Source organism: Ambystoma mexicanum, chromosome 5q (assembly GCF_040938575.1).
Source record: "Ambystoma mexicanum isolate Mex_15411 chromosome 5q, UKY_AmexF1_1, whole genome shotgun sequence".
In the NCBI taxonomy this organism is placed as follows: Eukaryota; Metazoa; Chordata; class Amphibia; order Caudata; family Ambystomatidae; genus Ambystoma; species Ambystoma mexicanum.
In genome coordinates, this window is record NC_090933.1 from 27,748,662 (window position 1) to 27,768,720 (window position 20,059).

Genomic DNA, 20,059 nt, shown 5'->3' on the forward strand with positions numbered 1-20,059 from the left:
ACATTGACAAGGGATTTCACAGGGATCCTACTCAGACCTTCAAGTGGTCTGGTGGCACAATGTCTCACTTCTGACCCTAGAGACCACGGTTCATATCCCTTCCTGACATAAATATGAATGCACCACAGCATTCTAAAAAAAATGTATAGTGCACAGAGATTAACCAGGATTGTAGAGCCAGCCAGGTCGGAGATCTGGGGAGATATTTTCTGCCAGATCTTAGATCCGGTAGATCACGCCCAATGACAGCATGGGGTACAGATAGGGAGACAAGGCATACGAGGCAGGACACAAACCTTGCAGGTGTGGTTTGGTTGTTTGCCCAACCATTGACTGCCCATGGCCATGCAAATCCCTATATAAATTTCAACCCAGTTCCTGACCCTCACCCACCCAAATACCTTCTCATGTGAACTCTTGGAACTAGCTTTAATCAAGCCTTACCATCAAACTTTGTACTCCAATTGCCTGCAAGTTTTTTCTCAAAGGAGGCGCCTGAGAGGTAATGACTTATTTGGAGTTGTAAACACGACACTGGTGTAATAGAAATGTGTTCACCTGGTCTGCCTCAGTCACTTGATTCCAAAGCACTATGCGTGTCCTTCACTGAAGTCCTGTTAAAAACATGCATTGGCAAATCCAACCGTTTTGGCTTGTACGTACGGATTAGGCATTTGCCAGGCCTCTATTAGAGGCACAGGTACTCAAAGCATTTTGCACCTGCTACCATCAACAGCAAGTTAATACCAATAGAGCAGTGCCTTGCCCATGCCTAAATGAAAGCACATACTGTTAGCATTACTAATGCTTGTTTTGTTTTATCCTTGATGCACAGGACTATGCATCAAGGGTAAACCAAACATAAATGGTACTAAGTGGCTAAACTGGACTAAATTGAATGTAGAGCAGTGTAGCCAGTAACAACAATTATGGTGCACTGCCAGCCTGGATATACTTACTGTGGCATGGCATTTTTACTGGCTGGGAGTCCTTATATGGCAATAATGGCATATGTTGGTGCAGCATGCATAGACATACATGGGAACAACCAGCATGGATATATTTTTATACTGGCATATGTTGTGGGCAAAGGCAGCATGAAATGCATTGGAAATGTTCCCAGGGACAGTTGGTGACTTACAACTATTGGGGTTTTCATGTTCTACCATACAAAACCAATTGGAAACGGTGTGGCTCTCTACCCAATTTTTCAAAGAAAGTGCTGTAAAATGCACCATTTTAAACCAATGTTTAAAAGTGTTCTTGGGAGTGAGAAACCCTCTCAAGCATCCTTTATTTGGATTGGGCTCCCCGCTGTGCTCTGTCAGTCCTGCATAATTGGGTCCAACATTCAAGTCTCTTAAGTTCAAAAATTCACCAGCCTCCACTATACATCATCTGTCCATCACTGTGTATGATGTGTTTTTTTAATGCGCATACATGGACACAGCACTTCTTAATGCTGGCGTCAAGCGACCACATGCCTTCTTCATGCCATCCTAAATATGTATTCGTATATATGATACAAAAGTTGCTCTGGCATAAACCTTTCTTCAGTAGAGAAATCTAACTTTGCTGTAGTTGATTTGCAGTTGCAGCAATAAACCATCTTTAGGTTCCTTCCCAAGTAAAGTCAAGGTGATATTTCTCCCGTCTCCTGCAGTGCCGCCGCTGGCCCAGTGCAAAACAACATAAAGGGGCCTCACCAAATGTTTTGCCCCGGGCCTCACCACACCTTGTGACAGCCCTGCTGCAGATGTATCTCCTCTTTTGGTTTCTTCTACTACGTTTGCCTTTGACACCCAAACCTTGCTTACCTTGAGCTCTTTTATTCCTGAAATTCTATCCATTAGTTCTGTCTCTCTGCCACCCACTCTGGCAAACAAGGATTCAAAGTGGCTATTAGAAAACAACACCCCTACAAAAAGGGCACGCCTGCTGTGCTTTAACATCCTGTCATAATCCCAATCCTCCCTGCTAGTTCCAGTCTAAATATTTGACATAACTGTAAATACTGGCTAAAAATATGGTCTGCATTTTGCCCATTCAATGTAACAATGCGTCTTCTCCACGGGTCAAGTAAAAAAAAAAAAGTAGGGGTGGGGGACTCATCAGGCCAACTGAATGTGGTGTCACCAGATATTAGCAAAGCAAGGTGCCCTCTGAAAAAAATGGGGGGGGGACTTCTGAAAAAAGTGGGGGGACTCCGTCAATCCGCGTGTACCCTCTTGAGCCCTAGTCCTCTCATCATAATGACGTATAACCCTTCCACTGCAAATCACCACACTTGCTCAGTGTTTCTAGTAAAGGCACTATGTCCTATCTCAAGTAAATACAAACAAAACACTGTTGGAACCATACGACAATATGTAAGGTCTACAGTGTTGTCTACTAAGCACAATTAACACACATAGTTCAGATGGCAACGAAATTAAGATTCATACACAAGAAGGCGTTCGTATACTTAAAATGGCTGTGTATCTCTGCTGTGGTCATTCAGACATGAGTCCTGGAAAAAACAGGCGTAGGACAAAAGCTCCCCTGACCCAGTGAACCCGATAGAGCATTCTGTGACTGTGCGTCTGGCCCATCGTGGGCTATTCTCTGCTGTGCCCTTTTGTGCCCTCAACCCTCTGTCATAATGCCGCAGGGATCACCCCATGCTGAGTGACAATCGGATTTGTGGCGCTGTTGTTTACCTTGCTCGTGAGAACAGGGTTATGCGTTATTTGCAACGCGGTGTTACATAACCCCGTCATGGTCACGAGATCCAGGTACTGAAATGAAAGATGGACCCGACGAATTGAATTGTGGTGCCATTTGATATCAGCACATGTTACGTATCTTAACATAAGTATAACCGAAGCAGTCCCTTGAGAAATTGCGCCCTGAGCCCCCTACACGACATCTCGCGAGACTTGCATCCGGTGGCACTGCAGGCAGAACAGAAAAGAGAAACCCCGCTGTGCGTTTTCAGGAGCAATCAACAACGAGGCGGCAGTGGGAAAGGAAGCCAAGATACCGGCGGCAGACAGTCAGCGACCTCTCGCCCATCCGTCAGCGCATTATCATTACAGGCAGGCAGAGACAGCACGTGCAGGGAATGCAGCGCGCGCCCCCAAAGCTGCCCTTCTTCCGAGCCGTGCGGAAAATGCGAATTGCTTGGTTTTGTTTTGGCGTCCGAAGAAAAACATGCTTCGCAATTATTCGGCTGCACTGCTGTCAGAACATGTGCATGAGATGAGAGTATAGCTAGCACCTGCACAGCCTTAGAAAGCAGTAAACCAATGGCAACAAATGCTACATCTAAATAAATGTTTTATTGTGTGTATGGCTATTATCATAGTTCCCAACCTTTTTTGTCACCAAGGCGGGTGAAAACACCAGATTTTCTTTTTGGCGGGTGAGAGGTCCATAGAAGTGAATGGGCATATGAAGGACTTGGCGGGTGATTCGTCTGCTTTCAAGGCGGGTGACACCCGCCAAAAGCGGGTGAGTTGAGAGCTATGCTATTATACAAAGTGCAATATAATCTACATATAATTATTACAACATGATATACTTCCGATTACATGATAATTGACTAGTTGCGCGTCAGGCAATGCTAAGTGACCCAAGGGAAACTCATTAGAGGCCATTGCAATCCACAGGGTCCTTACCTGTACCCTCTGGATACGCAGCCTGAGTATCTAACGGCAACACTTCCCTTCAAAAGCACACACTTACAAGGAGGGGGCGCTGATGCGCGACAAAATGGCCGCTTAAGCGTGGAGCTCCTCTCCGGCATGAATCCTTGTTAAAATAATACTCTACTTCCAGAGTACTTGGAACCGCAAAATTACCAGCGCTGTCCCCGGAGATCATCCTGGAACTGCAGGCGAAAGAACGACCGAAAACGGTCACTCTACACTTAAATACAGAAAGGGCCTTGGAGGTGAGGGCCCTGAGCCACTCCTCGGCTCCATTAGAACCAAAGTGAGTGCCGCGGCACCTGAACACACCCGGGCCCTCTCGTGGGTGGAGCAGTCCTGGAGGGCGGCGAGCACGGGGTGATGCGACGCCTACATCCCAGAATATCCTGAGCGCTGACACACTGTTGGCGGCCTGCTGAAGGCATACCCCTGTATGGTGTGAGCGGCGCTGGCCCCCCCTGTTCTCCCTCCCCCGAGGCCCCAGTGCCGGAGTCAGACAGCAACAACGCTCCACAACACGTGGAGGGGAGAATTAGCGCAACTGTACTGTCTGGCGGAGGCCGGGGCACGGCAAACCCCGTTCCTGCCTAATCAAGCCGGAGACAGGTTGAATAAATAAACAACGAGGCACCGACATGTGGCCTAGGACCCTGCTGCATCCTGAAATACACCCAGATGGCAGTCCAGCACCCCGTGCCTGGTGAAACTGGCAGCAATCCCGAGCCTGTGAGCTAAAAGGTACAGGGGATACGGGGGGCCCATACACGGCAATAGATAGTGATACAGAACCGGCACATGCCAACGGACTGCAAGGCCCGGCACCGGGGAAAGTGGCACTTGCATGTGATACGCTGCATCCGATTCTGTCACTGAGGAGTGGCAAAGAAGAGTCCATTCCCCCCAACCTTGGTCCTAGGCATCTCCAATTGGGCCCCTGCATGACAACAGCCGATAGGAACTCGGAGGCACATACGGGGCTACAGCATAACCTCTGCTACTATCCTCCAAGGGGGCCTTGCCACATAACCCCAGATTGTAACCAACGTGCCCGGAGAACTTTATCCCTTCAAACTCCTAACCAGGGGCTGGCCTGCTCCCCAATCTCAGGAAAATATCCCATAGTAGAACACACGAAGGAACACTGCCCTTCCCAGGAATAACACAATTCCAGGAACGCATGTAAACGTGGGAAGACACAGTCCACTCAGTATACTGCTCGTGGTTCAAGTCAGGTAAACCTTTGACATAGACCAAAGCAAGCGCTGCCGACACCCCCTGGAGCACCCCATGCAGCAGTCCAGACCACTCTGAACTTGTTGTCACGCTACCTGACCATAAAAACCCAGACAGCTAAACATTGAAGGGCACAGGAACGTCAAAGCGACGGAAAGCATTACTGCAAGATAGCTGGCCTCGCAGCCACACTATTGACCACCCGGACCCCGTCTGGCTCTATACCTTGCCAGAATCATCTCACCTAACCAATCATCCTTACCATATTAACTGGTACAATCTGCATAAACACCCTAAGAATGCCTGGAAAAAATGTGGTCAAAGGCAGAAAGACTGGACTTATGGACTCCTCGCAATCGCCCCCCGAAAGCCCGATCCCACCGACATCTGCCTCATCCTCAGCGATGGAGGACACAAAATTTGATCATATATTAACCACGGTACAAAATGGGTTCCTGGCGATTAATGTCAAGCTTGATGACATTGTCTCAACAATAGGCTCCCTCAAAGCCCGAGTGGACAAAGAAAGTGCCAGAATCACGGAGACCGAAAACAGAATTGGCGCGAACGAAGACTCAACTCGCCAAAATACTCATGATATAACACTCCTAAAAGGGGAAATGAATAAACTCAGAGACAAGTGTGACGACTTGGAATCTAGATTGAGACGGAACAACATCCACATAGTCGGCCTTTCGGAAACCTTTTGCAAAGGCCCGATGGAATCCTGAATCGAAACCCCTTGAAATCCCTCCTGGGCGAAGATGCATTCTCACCACAATTTCTAGTCAACCGAGCGCATCGCACCCTCGCTCCGCCGCCCAAGCCAGGGGCTCCTCCCCGCACGGTCATCGTCAAACTGCTGAATTACAGGGACAGGGACACCGTCCTAAAGTTGGCTAGAGAGAGGGGGCCCCTGAGGTTCAGCAATGATAACATTCACATATACCCTGACTTCTCTGCAGGAGCCCAAACCCAAAGATGATCCTACGAATCCATCAAGCGTCAGCTGCGACTGAGACAGGTTCCCTACGCTCTTCTTTTCCCGGCAAAGCTGCGCATACAGCTCGGCGGACGCGCGCATTTCTTCGAAACTCCTACAGCGGCAATGGCCTACGTGGAAGCCTCAATACCTCTCCCTCCTAGAAGACATGAATTAGATCAGAACAATCTGCTGCAGCCTGTATAGGCCTAACAATAAAAATCCCACTGGCCGACTACAGTTCTACCTATCTCCTATCTATCACTTGAACTGATGGAAGTTAAAGCAGTGGGAGGGAGCATTATCGCTTCCTAACCCTGAATGCAGCAGGATGAGATGCGCTCAACAACGAAGCAGAGTTGCAGCACCCAACCCCCTCTTTGGGAGTATCCACAAGTTAGTAACAAGGGATCATCATCAAGTTGGATTTGATTGTGTGGGTGGGGTTGGGGGTGGGCACAGGTAACACGGGACTGTTCTGCTGTTCAAGAACAATGTTACTGCCTCAGAAGGCCCCAGTTGTGCACCAGGCGAAGAGTTCAATTGGTTTGTTTACCGTTAAAAATGCATTCACTGCTCCACTCGCTGCCCCCCTCCAAGAGAAAACCCTCCCCTCCAAGTTCTGATTGTAATTCACTGAAATGGCACAGAAAACAAGACCATCCGTGGGGCTAAAACTCAAAATGCTTACCTGGAACATTTGTGGCCTGAACGATAGGTGACAGCCAGCAAAGTAGGGGCACACATTAATAGGCACCGCCCACACATCGCCATGCTCCAAGAAACGCATGCGTTGAAGGGAACCAGCGAGAGTGTTTTGCGGCAGTGGGGCAACAATAGACACTACACCAAATATTCTTCCCAGAACAGAGGTGTCATCACGTTAATACACCCCTCATTGGGGTTTTCCACCGAAAAAAGTAAAATTGACCAACAGGGAAGATATGTTGTGATCTGGGGTACCGTGGCAGGCAAAAAACTCATATTGATCAACACATATGGCCCAAATCTGGATGACCCAGAGTTCTATGTCCATCTCCTCGACGAAATCGGCCCAACAGCAGACACTTGGGTCTTGTGGGGAGGGGACCTCAATACTATCCTGGATACCACATTAGACAAGTCCTCAGGTAAACCAAGACATCTCACTAAAGCAGCTAATATTATACATCAAGCCCAAGAGGAACTGACCCTGACCGATGCCTGGGGAGGGATACACCCAACAGATAGACAATACAGGTTTTATTCCTCAGTCCATGACACTGAATCCAGAATAGATTATTGGCTCATCTCCTCCCCTGGGGTCAACTCAATCGAGTGCTGCAAAATTCTCCCTTGCACGCTCTCAGACCATTCCCCGGTCATGCTCGAAGTATCGCTTCATAACATCAAACGCCCAACACAGCGGTGGAGAATGCCCCCCAACATCTTAAAAGATCCGAACGTTGTAGATGCACTATATGTCAAAATGGAGGAATTCTTCCAATTGAATAAAGGATCAGTGGACAATTGGGCAACCATATGGGAAACATTTAAGGTATGGGTACGAGGCAACATGATGTCTAAAACCACTGGTCTCCTTCAATCCGTTAGAGCTGAATTGGACAGGACCGAAACACTTCTGAAAACACTTGAAACTGACTCTAGTATGACCAATAACAAGCGCACGCTGGCCGATATTAACACATACCTCCAAACTTTCAACGATTTAGCAGCCAAAGAACAGCAATACATTGCCACTCCAACCAGGGCATGCAGATACGGGGAGAGCAACAGACCGGGACACCACCTGGCACACCTACTACGGAACGAATATAACCGTACCCTGATCACAAGCATCCTGACGGATGAGGGAATAGTCGTACACGGGGAAGAAGAAATAAACACTGAATTTGCTGAATACTAAAACAACCTCTATGCTAACCACGACATATGTACACAAGATGACAAAGACATACTTGAGTAATATCGCTCTCCCTAGGCTATCCTTAGAAGACAACTGGGCCCTCGAACAGTCAATGACGAGCGATGAAATTGCTGAGGCGATTTAATTGCTAGCAGCGAGCAAAACTCCGGGTTCAGACGGCCCGAATGCTGATCTTTATAAGACATACTCCTCAAAACTCGCCCCGATACTAACCCTCGTATGGGAAGAGGCTATGAACTCTGGCTCACTCCCAGACACAATGACAGATGCAGTCATAACGGTGTGGCTGAAACCTAGACGCCCGGCCCATAAAACGCTCCTCCTACTGTCTCCTGTCTTTGATTAATACAGACGCCAAAATCTACGCAAAGGTGCTCGCCACTAGACTGTTGCCCAAAATGACTACCCTAATACATTCCGACCAGTGCGGCTTCATTCCAACGAGATCCACGGCCCTAAACTTGCGCAGGTTATTTAACATCTTGGCACAGATTAAGCCGGAGGCACAAGCAGCAGCCATATCACTGGACGCCGAGAAAGCGTTCGATTCGGTTTCATGGCTATATATGTTCAAGGTCCTTAACAAATTTGGATTTGGCCCGTACCTGATAGGGTGCATCAAACTGCTCTACTCTTCACCCAAAGCCAGGGCTCTAACCAATCGGACCTTATCCAGCCATCTCACTTTACACAGAGGCACCAGACAGGGATGTCCCTTCTCCCCCATCCTTTTTGCCCTTAGGATAGAACCAGTGGCTGCTGCAATTAGATTCGAGCAGGAACTGAGAGGTATAAGAATGGCCGGTGTCTACCAAGCCATCTCACTATATGCAGACGATGCATTGTTGTATATACGGGAACCAGAAAATAACCTATCTCCTATATTACCCGTGATAAGCGACTTCACCACACACTCAGGCTACAAAATCAACACCGCCAAGTCTGAAATCTTCCCATTAACACGAGCTACCACCTGCCCCACACACACACAGACACACATCCGGGGCTCCCGATCATATTAGGTATCTGGGAATCCTGGTCTCCTGAGACAAAACATCCCTATATATAGACAACTATGAATCCACGCTAGACGATTTATTCCAAACTTCAAATTTGGACTAGACTCTCCATATCCCTCGCTGGACGAAGAGCGGTACTCAAGATGACAGTACTCCCCAAGCTCCTTTATATTTTCTGCAATGTACGTATATGGCCAGGCAAACCTTTCTTTGACCACCTGCGGTCCATGGAAACCACTTTCGTATGGAACGGGGGCGCCAACAGGAAGAAATGGAACAAATTGGTGGAACCCTATGAAATGGGAGGCTTCGTTGCCCCCGACTTCGAACTGTACTATCAAGTGGCGCAGGCACATTACGCTAAATACTGGCAAGACCCCACAGATAGACCACCACACATACCTATCGAGCGACATTTGGTCCGCCGAACTGACCCGAGATCCATAATATTTGCAAAATCCCACAAAGATGACTGCAAACTTGGTCCGGCCTCCTTCATAATCGCAGCATGGGTCGCAATTGGCAAGCGGCTCCACATAGACACCCCCTATGATTCCCAGGCCCCGCTCTGGAACTTCCCAGGTATTAAACCGACATACGACATCGGCATACAGAGAACCTGGATCCCAGAATATGAGCTTAAAATGAAAACTATGTTTCCAAAGGATAAATTCGCAACCCCAGAAGGTTTCGCAGACACTGTAGGGAGAAACCAACTAGTTACTCTACAATACCACTGCATGAAAGCGGCGTTCAAGAAACGGTGGCCAACATTCCCAGATGAACCCCCGAACACGCATGTTACCAATCATTATATTCACAGGCGGGCACTGGGGTATCCAAGCTATACAATATAGTCCAAACACACACGAAATCATTGAACAACATCAAGGCCTCGTGGGAAAAGGACATGGGCATAACAATTGAGACGGGGACATGGTCCAGATACTGCGCCTCCTTTCTAAGAAGGTCTTGCTGAACGCAGGCCTAAGACTAATACAATTCAAGATCCTGAACAAGCTACATTATACTCCAGTAAAAATGGTGAAGTTTCACAATACCCTGTCTGACAGCGGTCCGAAATGTCACATTCCCTGTGCAGACTCTTTCCATATGTATTGGGCCTGCCCCTGATAGCTGGATTCTGGCATGAGGTGGCGATCATCTTAGAGGAAATGACACAAATCCCTGCACAACTCAACCCTCAAAAATACCTGTTCGGTGACATCGGAAAAATCCCAGAAAAAACTATGAGACTATTTAATGTCGATTAACAAGGGGGTCCTGGGAGTCCCTCTGCCAGACATTAGTCCTGGATACGAGAGACTTACCCAGAGTCTTTAGCTCACTATCTTTCACAGAGAAGAAATATCCCAAACATATCAGTTTTGGTCCTGCCCTGGGGCAGCCCAGCACTGAAATGCTAGGCAATTCTCCTCTGAACAAGAGTACCAACAGAAACCCCAGACACGTGTTTCGGTCTGGTTGGACCTCATCAGTAGGGTGGATCTGTAACTCTCTAAGAATAGTGAGCAAGGGGTCCACGTCTGGATTCCCCTAGTAACTTAGGGTGAGACCCAGAGTTACTTAAAAATGCAAATTAACAAGGGGGTCCTGGGAGTCCCTCTGCCAGACATTAGCCCTGGTTACGAGAGACTTACCCAGAGTCTTTAGCTCACTATCTTTCACAGAGAAGAAATATCCCAAACATATCAGTTTTTGTCCTGCCCTGGGGCAGTCCAGCACCGAAATGCTAGGCAATTCTCCTTTCTGAGTCTTTAGCTCACTATCTTTCACAGAGAAGAAAGCCATCACCTCTTTGTTTTTGCTATGTCACCCCGAGTGGGAAGGGTATGCCCAGACGTGGGTCCCGTGCCTGCTGGGCCTAGAGACCCAAGCTACTCCTCACTGATGAGCCCCAACAAGGGCGAAACATGTTTGGGGATGCTTGTGGTCTCGTGCAGAAGGGATGTGGCCTAGCAGTTCGGGCTGGACTGCCCCTTTTGGGGTGGGGCCAAGCCTGATTTGCATATGGTCTTTCCCTTCTGTAATGGCTTGGCAGGCGAAGAACGGTGGTCTGGAGGGTTGCCCAGAGCATTGCCAGTGGTAAAGATTAATTCTAACCCTTCCAACCATCACCTCTTTGTTTTTGACTATTTAATGTCGCCTGCGCAGTAGCGAAGAAGTGCATTCTTCAGAAATGGAAGAGCAGTCATGCCCCACGCATAGAACAATTCCTCACACCCTTGACTTACGTAAATGAATGTGAAGAAACCTATGTAGGAATGGTGCCTGCACCATGCAAACCAAAAGACATTTGGACATTGTTCAGAACATACCTAGGCGATACCCCACCGGATATGGAGAACTCAGACAGCGAATGATCGCACAAAACAACTTATCAATCTGTAACCCTATTGCAATGTAAACTGTGTACCTGTACAAACATACACACCTAATGTAAGAAACTAAGGCGGAATGAGGGTGATTATTATTTAAGTATATATACCTGTTATGTTGTTGGGAAACTGCAGCGAGTGTGATGTGACATGCAAACCAAAAATAAGGTTTTTTTTAAAAAAGCACACTCACTACTTCTAAAGGAGAAGGCCCATTGCCATTTGTGTATTATAAAGAATAATGTACCTCTATTGCATCCAGTTTAAGGATATGTATAGTTTAACTCTTAATTCACCAGTATAATGTACGCTCACACTAACTTCCAGGCCAGTTTCGAACCAGCTTGGTGCCCAGGGCAAAACACTAGAATACGTCCTCGCCCCCCGCTAGCACAAATCACTCCCAGCTACACCTCTGTGTCGTGTGACAAAACCCCTAAATATTGATAAATAATTGCTATATAAATGAAGCTGGTTTAATTACATTGAAATCAAAGTACCTTACAGAAGAAACCTAATGTGAAAACACAGCTATTGCTGTTAATGTTGTTAATGTCAAAGGATATATGTACCATGCAGTATCACCAGAGTGGTCCCCTGGAGCTCTGGCGTATTTGTAAAGGAAAGGGGATGAGGGATGAGTTAGTGGGGACGAGCGGGATAAGTGCAAGAGAGCAGCGATGTTCTGTTGGCATCTTCAGTTCCATTAACACCGTTCGCTGAGCTTGGGGGTGCTTTCCGGTCGATAGCCTTTGTGTGCTGTTGTGCAAAGCTATGTGTGGTTTCTTTTGTTGTTGCTGTGTAGTGAAGTTTGTGCTTTAGGGTTGTGGTTGTGTTCGGTTAGAGTTTGAGAGGTATATGCAGAGGGGTGAACTTGTTAGTGGGTTGCTTATTGGCTCACTATCTAGAAGTTATATGTGCTAAATGTACACGTTCTTTCTAGAAGTGGCGCATGACTATCTCCACATTTCTATCCGATCCGGCACTGGCTAATATTCACAATCCTGTCTATATATGACGCACGCCAATATTCACAATTATATTCGAATGTGGCACTGGGCCACCTTCAAACACCTGTCTAGATGTGAAGCAAGCTAGTATTCTCAAGTCTATCTAAATGTGGCATTGGTAATATTCCCAATACAGTCTAGATGTGGCAATGGCTAATATTCGCTATTCTATCTGGATGTGGCGCTGGCCGACATTCACAATCCTGCCTAGATGTGACGCAGGCTAATGTTCACAATTCTATCTAGTTGTTAAGCAGGTTAGTGTTAATATCCTGGTCTGCTATGGTCTGAGGGCAAGTAGAGGGGCAGGGTTTCTGGAGTAGAGTGATTTCTCTACTCCCCACCAAGGCCACACCTACCTTGGTAGTTGCTGCTGGTCGACGGCTGGCTGCTGGCCTCCCCTGCTGACACCTGCAGACACAATCTGGAGTCACCTCTGTGGGAGATGCCCTTTGCCTTGGGGCCCTTCGCCACAGGGGCTGCATGGGCAGAGAGTTGCCCTGGGAAGGTCAGTTATGACCAGGTGGACGTGCCAATCAGGGGAGGTGGGTGGGCTGGGAGGTGGGAGGGGCACAGCGGGTCTGGGAAAAGGCCAGACACAAACAAAGGACTACACCCCAGGGACTGCACACTCTAGATGCTGGACAGCACAGAACAAATAGGGTCAGAAGCCACACAAACACTAGAGAAACCCACCACAATAGCACACACTGATCTACAAAAAGGATTGAAAAAAACCACTTAAAGCCCTCCAATACGGTACATGAATACAGGCTGCTCAAGTAAATGGCTTTTCTGTCATCTGCTCTTGCCTGAATCCAGTTTTAAACGGTTTGTACTGGCACACTGTGGTGTGACCAGCCTGTCGGGGTCTGAGGGCCTACTGACTACCGGCCCTGTGTTGCAGGTGTTCTGTTCGTACCATCTCACTTGTATTTTGCATGGGGCAATACTAGAATAACCATATGAATTATTTTCTGATAGAAGGTTAACATTCCAAGATGGACAGTCTGGTACACTCTTATTGCACCCTTTCAAAATACCTCTATCAGAGTGGGAAAGGGGACAAATGGCACCAATGAGGGTTGCTGTATGCTTTGCATTAAATCACAGAGCATTTCAGGAATATTACAGTGATCAGAGATGTATTTGATAAACGAGTCTGTGATAAAAGGATTGTATGTGTGAATGTCTAAATTCATAACAGACATATGGCTTAGTGCTCACATCACAGTTCACAACACTCACCCTAACCTTAAAATGTTTGTAACCATGAACCATACATACTTATTCGAACAGCTTATGTTTTTGGATGCAAGCATACAATTTCAGGAACATCAGCCACTCAAATGCAGTACAAAGACTCTTTTGCTTCTGGAGAATTTTAGATGAAGAAGGGCTGGGTCTCAGCGTGAGCACGTCCAATGCCCAATACAGAAACATCTTTGGGGAATTATATCTACAAACAGGAAAGGGTACCCTACAAGAGACACCCAATAAACAATAAACAATGCACAGAAAGGATACACAGAAAGGACTGTACCTCTTACAAACTTTAGCCTGAACAGTAATAAACTGATGTAGCGTTTTAAACAAAGCCGGCTTCTAATGCATGGTAATGCATCTACAGTTCCTCAGCCACTACCCTCCTCAACATTACGCAGACCTCAGACCTCAGGGGTTATTTCTGCAAAAAAGAGTAGGCCTGTGCTTTATCCAACAGAGCTGACTTTAGCATCTCTTATTAGTGTTGGCCTGCAGCTAGTGAAAAAATGGTGTGCCAGTGTAGAAAGGGTGTTTGGCCTAGTGGATATACAATTTGAGGCAACTTTTTTGATTGCTTTATGTGTTTAAGAGTGGGCACAGTATGGCATACTTGTTAGAGCCAGATACACAAAACGTTCCAGGCATCTGTGCTGTTACATACGGGAGCACCACACAGGTGCCATTAACCAACAGGATGGGGACTTGTGCAGCGCACAAATCATTGCTGCACACATCGCTGCATTGATATGCATGGACTACTGTCTGCATGGAGATACACAATGAACCCTGCCTTCCTAATCAAGTTGCCAAGTCACATTTAGGTGCCATCTGATGGGCGCGCTAGGAAGTGAATGGCTTATTTAAACAATTGAAAGACCTTTGATGCTGAGCGGATGCATTTAGTCCATGTCCCAAAGCAGCCACAGGAATACTTAAGATAGAACCTGACAGTTAACCTTTCCAGGGGTGTGCCATATGTAACTAAGAAGTAATATACAACACAAAAAGGTGTTTGTGTGTCAGATAAAGAGACATGAAAATAAATTACACATTTTTCAGTGTGTCGTGTTAATTCTCTTTGCAGAATGCATAGGTTTGGTCAGCTAACATGCTTGCCCTGGCCTTCTGAATACAAATGCCCCATGTGCAGTTCTTAACACTGAAATGTTAAGCGCATACTGTGTAAAAACAATGTCTTTTTAAATGAGCCATCACTTAAAACTGCCCGACTTCAAAGGCTGCCAACACAAAGAAGGAGGGGCACAGGGTGTGTGACTTCAGAGCATTCTACACGCTGCGTTTGGAATATGCATTCCCTTGTTTGAATATTCATAAAGCATCGCAGTCAACTAAAAGGGAACAGAGAGCAGCCAGCGGGTGGGCCCCTTCCTGCGCCCTCCCCCTGAGCCATTTACCTCTGCGGCCCAGGCTATCACCCGCCCGGGCCAAGAAGCGGGACTTCCATTTTCCTTGGGGGCTGCTTGTATTTATTTCCTAGTATTTACCGACCAGCCTAGCCTTGGGAAGTAACAGGACCTATATATAGGTAGTGGTAAAAGGTATCCAAATACCACCGCCAGACCATAAGGGTTGCAGGGAATAGATAATATTCAGAGAAAAACACATTGAACAGTCCTAAGAGGGGGTTTAGGAGTAAACTCTAAAGGCTGATCGTCAGGAAGGATACTGTCCTGGGTGAAATAGGTGTCATCGAATTGGGTCTGATGTTGATGGGTATGAGGTCTTGGAACTGCGTAGATCCAGAACGATCTTATACATGGAAGTATATTTTTCTGATACATGGAAGTATATTTTTCTGATGTTTATTACTCATATCAGTAGTGGTAGTTAAGGTGATAGTAGTATCAGCTAGAGCCGGCCAGAAGCATGGGCAGTCTGTGCCGTCACCCCAGGCCTACATGCTCTTGGGGGTCCCACAGCTAACTGCTGCTGTGAGTATAAGAAGTAACGAGGGCCAGACTGCTTCCAGCCACAGGGCTTTTCTTTGTGCCTGTTTTAGCGAGGCCGTGCTGTCAGCTCCCAGCCCCCGGTGATGCGCTTCTAGAAACAAATACCTCCCGCCCACCTCCCCAGCAACCCATCAGACCTGTGGGACCTCACAGTTTGGGCTTATCATGCTCTTTGTTTACAGTAATAGTCCATTTAAGAACCTTTGTTTTGGACGAGGGGTTGAAAAGGGGCATTTTATTCTGAAAGCACATACAGAAAAACTAGTTGCTGCCAAAATCGGTCTTTGAAAAACAACATACTAACAATTTTTTATAATTTTGTGACATTGCATCTTAGTATTTGTAGTCTTCAAGTTGGGGTGAAAATAACGCCACATTTGTACTCTTATTTATTTCTATAAGGATTTTCCTATATTGCTGGGGTACTTTAATTATGATGTGTGTACTTTTCCATTCCGATTTATAAAAGCGTATTGTTGAAAGCCAAACATCGGTGTGAGGTTGGGAAAGGATCAACATTTGTGGTGATAATTTAGCAGATGCATTAATGTGTGAAGAGAGGTTTCTGGACTGAAGATGTTCTACCTGGCATTGTGCTGATTTTCAGGGTCCAAGTCCAGGTCGCATGTGAGTTGATAGGGTCCACCCACTCTATTCACAGTGCTGATCCCGTCCCATTTGGGTGTTTGAGGCCAGCTTGCAAAAAAAGCTTGTTTGCTCATGTTTTCGCCCACCATTATTTGAACCCACAAAACCACACAAAAGTGTCTTCAAGGGACACGTCTTGTATTGGTATTTTGCTTTCCATGGGATATTTCAGTATAGATTTCTGGGTTAAAAGGTGCACACCTTTTATACTTTGCCAGCAGTGTTCTAGTAAAATGTCCACTAGCTGTACCCCAACCCCCAAGTATTGATGATTCATTTTGTGAAAGACAATGCTCATTTCTATTTTGAATTTTCTTCTATTAGGAAAGGCCAATTGAATTAAATTGGAGTATTTCACTTTCGGATATGTTCAGTCCCTGTGCGTAAGTTAGTGATCCTCCACACTTTTTCTGGACTTAAGCCCTATTCCTGACACTTGAAGGCCTATGAAATTGCTTACTCTGACTGCCTTAGTACCTTTCCTGTAAATAGACTTTGTTACGATTGCACAATCCTGCAGCAAAAGCCCTTTGCCCTGTCTGGCCCAGAGCCAATCCCTGCCCTTACATCCTTGGAACGTGCAGTCACATTAGGTATGTTTGGCTTATTTACTGGTGATCTTCATTACTCTTGGTCCTGCTCTTCCTCATTGCAGTACTTTCTTTTCAGATACACAGCTCTACAAATGATTTGGCTCACTCGGTCGGCAACTCCAAAATAAGTCTCACTCCTGATATTGCTACAACCATAGTATTAACAATTAACATTCAGGTACTGAACGTCAGTTTATTTGATCCCCACGGAAACAAATGTCTAATTTTGTGACATCATTTTCTGTGATGCAAATAAAGGGACCCCACACATCGTTTGCCACCCAAGGCCACGCACATCCTAGAGCCAGTACTGGTAACAGCAATATGTGAGCATTTTCCAAAGAAGAAGTAGTCAACGCAACATGCATCATGGTTGCCCGAGTAAGGTATATATTCCAATATACAATACCATCAGATGGGGGAGAAAAGCGCCTAGAAATATTTTCTGGCAGAAGTACCACACTGAATGCCAAAACGCAACTGGCCATGCTACTGTTGAGGTGGGCTTTGTTGGCGCAGTACTCTGTGGGGGGAGAGCCAGTCAAGGCAGACCTGGCTTGCTTGCCTGAGTGATAACGAAAGCCGGGGCAGCTGCTGCCCAGAGGCAGAGCACCCGGGCTGTATATAAACATCTTGCATTCTAGGGTGAACAGACGTCCTGGTTTTGCCAAGACAGTCCCGGAATTGGGCCCTCAGTCCCCCGTCCGGCAGTTTTTTAAATTTAAAACCATATCCCGGTTTTGGAGAAAGTAGAGGTTCCAGTCCCGGTTTTTGTGGGAATAATTTGTCAACAATTATAAATACATTAAAATACACACAGAATGCTGCCATGGCAGGCTGGGCTCGAACCCCCAACCTTGCAGGCATTAACTGATTGTGCCACAGAGACCAGTTGGCAAATGAATGAACAGCAAGGCTTCTAACATGTATCACACTAAAAGCTATTTTTGTTAATAATTTTCTATCCATCCACAGTCAGAAGTGTGCAATTTATAGGAGCATTGCAGGAAATACTGTGTGATGGGGGTCGAAGGGGGAGCAGGGTTTGGGGATGGGCTCTGCGGGGGTAATCCTTTTATGTTGTTGGTCGTCCGGGTTTTTCGTCTTGAAAATCTGGTCACCCTACCTCATTCCATCCTGCACCTGCAATTGCTTCTAAGAGCAACGTGCATCCTCCGCGTTAGCAAATCTAGCATCCTGCCCTCAGGCGAGAGCCTGCGTTTACCTTGGTCCTGAAAAGCCCTGGAATGGCAGGTGCCTCCTTCGGCAAAACATTATAGGGGGGGACAGAGGGTTTTGTCCCCCCCAACTTCTGTGGCATGCCTTTTTGTCCCCTCCAACTTTTGGAGGGAGGGCAGGGGTGGCCACAATCATCAATTATGTAATTGGACAGCGCAAGCCCAGCTGGGGTACCCAGCAAGGCTTGCGCAGTCTCATTACATAATGCTGAGATGCCTGGCAGCCGCACTGCAACACGTTCAGAGCTGGGATGCCCTGCAATGCCCAGTCCCTCACCCTGGCTGGCCTGACTCAAAGTCAGCAGCCAGGGTGCTGAACTGGGTGTTGCAGGGCCAGGCGCCTGTTCTTCCATGCTAGCAGCAGCACTTCCAGTTTTTTTTGCTCTAGGTGCGCAGAAGGAACCCTATGAGATTTTGTGTTAAAAGCACACTTTTAGGACCCCTGTTGCCTAAATAATCTTCACCAAACTGGCAAAAAGTATTTCGAATTTTGCAGACACTTTCTCAGGACAGTTTGGTGCAAATTAGTAAATGGGTGTCATGGTTCAGGTTACATGCCACCAAAAACTACTTCATTTACCAAACTAAGCAGGCGAGTATCCAGCATTGTAAGAGTGTGTGTGGGGTGTGGGGATATGAGCAACAAAATGCAGTGTGTGGAATTCCACCTGGTCTCATTGGCGCCCCCAAACCGCCCACCCCTGCCCCAATCTATTTTTGGTTACATTAGTGGAAGATGGCATTTTAACACACAACAACAAAAATAAAACTGCAGGATCATTCCAGATGCAGGAAACTCATCTATTAGAGCTCTGTCCAAGCCCTTTGAGGCAAAATACATGCAAACTTCCTAATTATTTTATGGATTTCACCAACAGAAGTGAGTTCACAGAAAGGGACATCGCAAGACGCATCATCAGTCCTTGATGCTCGGAGGCACAATGGAAGTGACTTTAGAATAAGTTGCCATAAATAAGCCAAGTGACAAATAACTTTGTGGTGCAAAATGCCTAAATTGCACTTTTGTTATATGTGGAGGAACTCTATAGTCATTAGGCTTTTCCATTATAACATGATACATTAACATAAGCTTTGAAGTGAATCTGAGTCACTTGCAAAGCTGCACATAAGGCACAATGTGATTAAATTATTTGCTCAAGATCACACACTTGGTTAAATGGTGAAACTGGGATGTGGAAAATATAAGCGACCGTGCACATCTTTCCAGGTTTAGTTGATATAGATATTTATTAAGGTTTTGCTTTACATTTTATGTGCTTAAATACTTATTTATAGCAATGCCTTGGAAGCAAACCACATTACAGAATAAACTAGCCTTTCATAGTAAACTAACCATACACTATATACATTGTCATAGAAATATGTTGAGCAATGGGAGTATGGCTTTAGTTTTATTCACCCCATTCTACATGCAAAGTCACAATAGCATCATGTAGATTAATATGAGCCTAACAAATCCCCCTTGGGTTTTAAAGCCATAGTTATTATTTCATGAAGCATGCAACATTATGCACCCTTCTCACTTCTGCGCACTCTCTCCCATTTACATTTCTAAAAGGGACAAGTTCGTGCTAATAGTACCCCCCTCCCTCCAATCAGTGCCTAATCACTCACATTGCGAGGACCCTCTGCTGCCTGGAGCTCCTTGTGACATTGTCCTGGCAGTGGGACACCTCTACCATTCGGAACGGGTAAGGTGTCCTGCTGCCAGGGCAATAAGCATGCTGTGCAGGAATTGTTCAGCACACATTATCCTACCAGTGGGACACCTTTGCCGTTGGGCGCCCTCTTTGATGTTACCGAACAGGAGAGGTGTCCCAATGACAAATGTCCCGGTCTGGCTCTTAAAAGGGCCACATGGGGGCAACATGCCCCCCCACCTCTCCTGCTTGGCACTCCATTGCTTGGAGCCATTTGAACACAGGAAAACATACTTTAATTTTAATCAGTCAGAATCTTGTAGAAAGAATCTATCAGCATGTACACATATAAGGTGCTGTGCAGAACCCAGGTTTGGAGATAATATGACATTTAAACATGTATACCAAGTATACTTGGTCA

At 46.4% G+C, this 20,059-nt stretch overlaps 1 protein-coding gene across 2 annotated transcripts in view; it reads right to left on the reverse strand.

The window, feature by feature from the left end:
• ANKH (ANKH inorganic pyrophosphate transport regulator) overlaps nucleotides 1-20,059 on the reverse strand; it is a 759,848-nt gene that overhangs the window by 697,787 nt on the left and 42,002 nt on the right. The gene's annotated exons all lie outside the window — the stretch shown is intronic.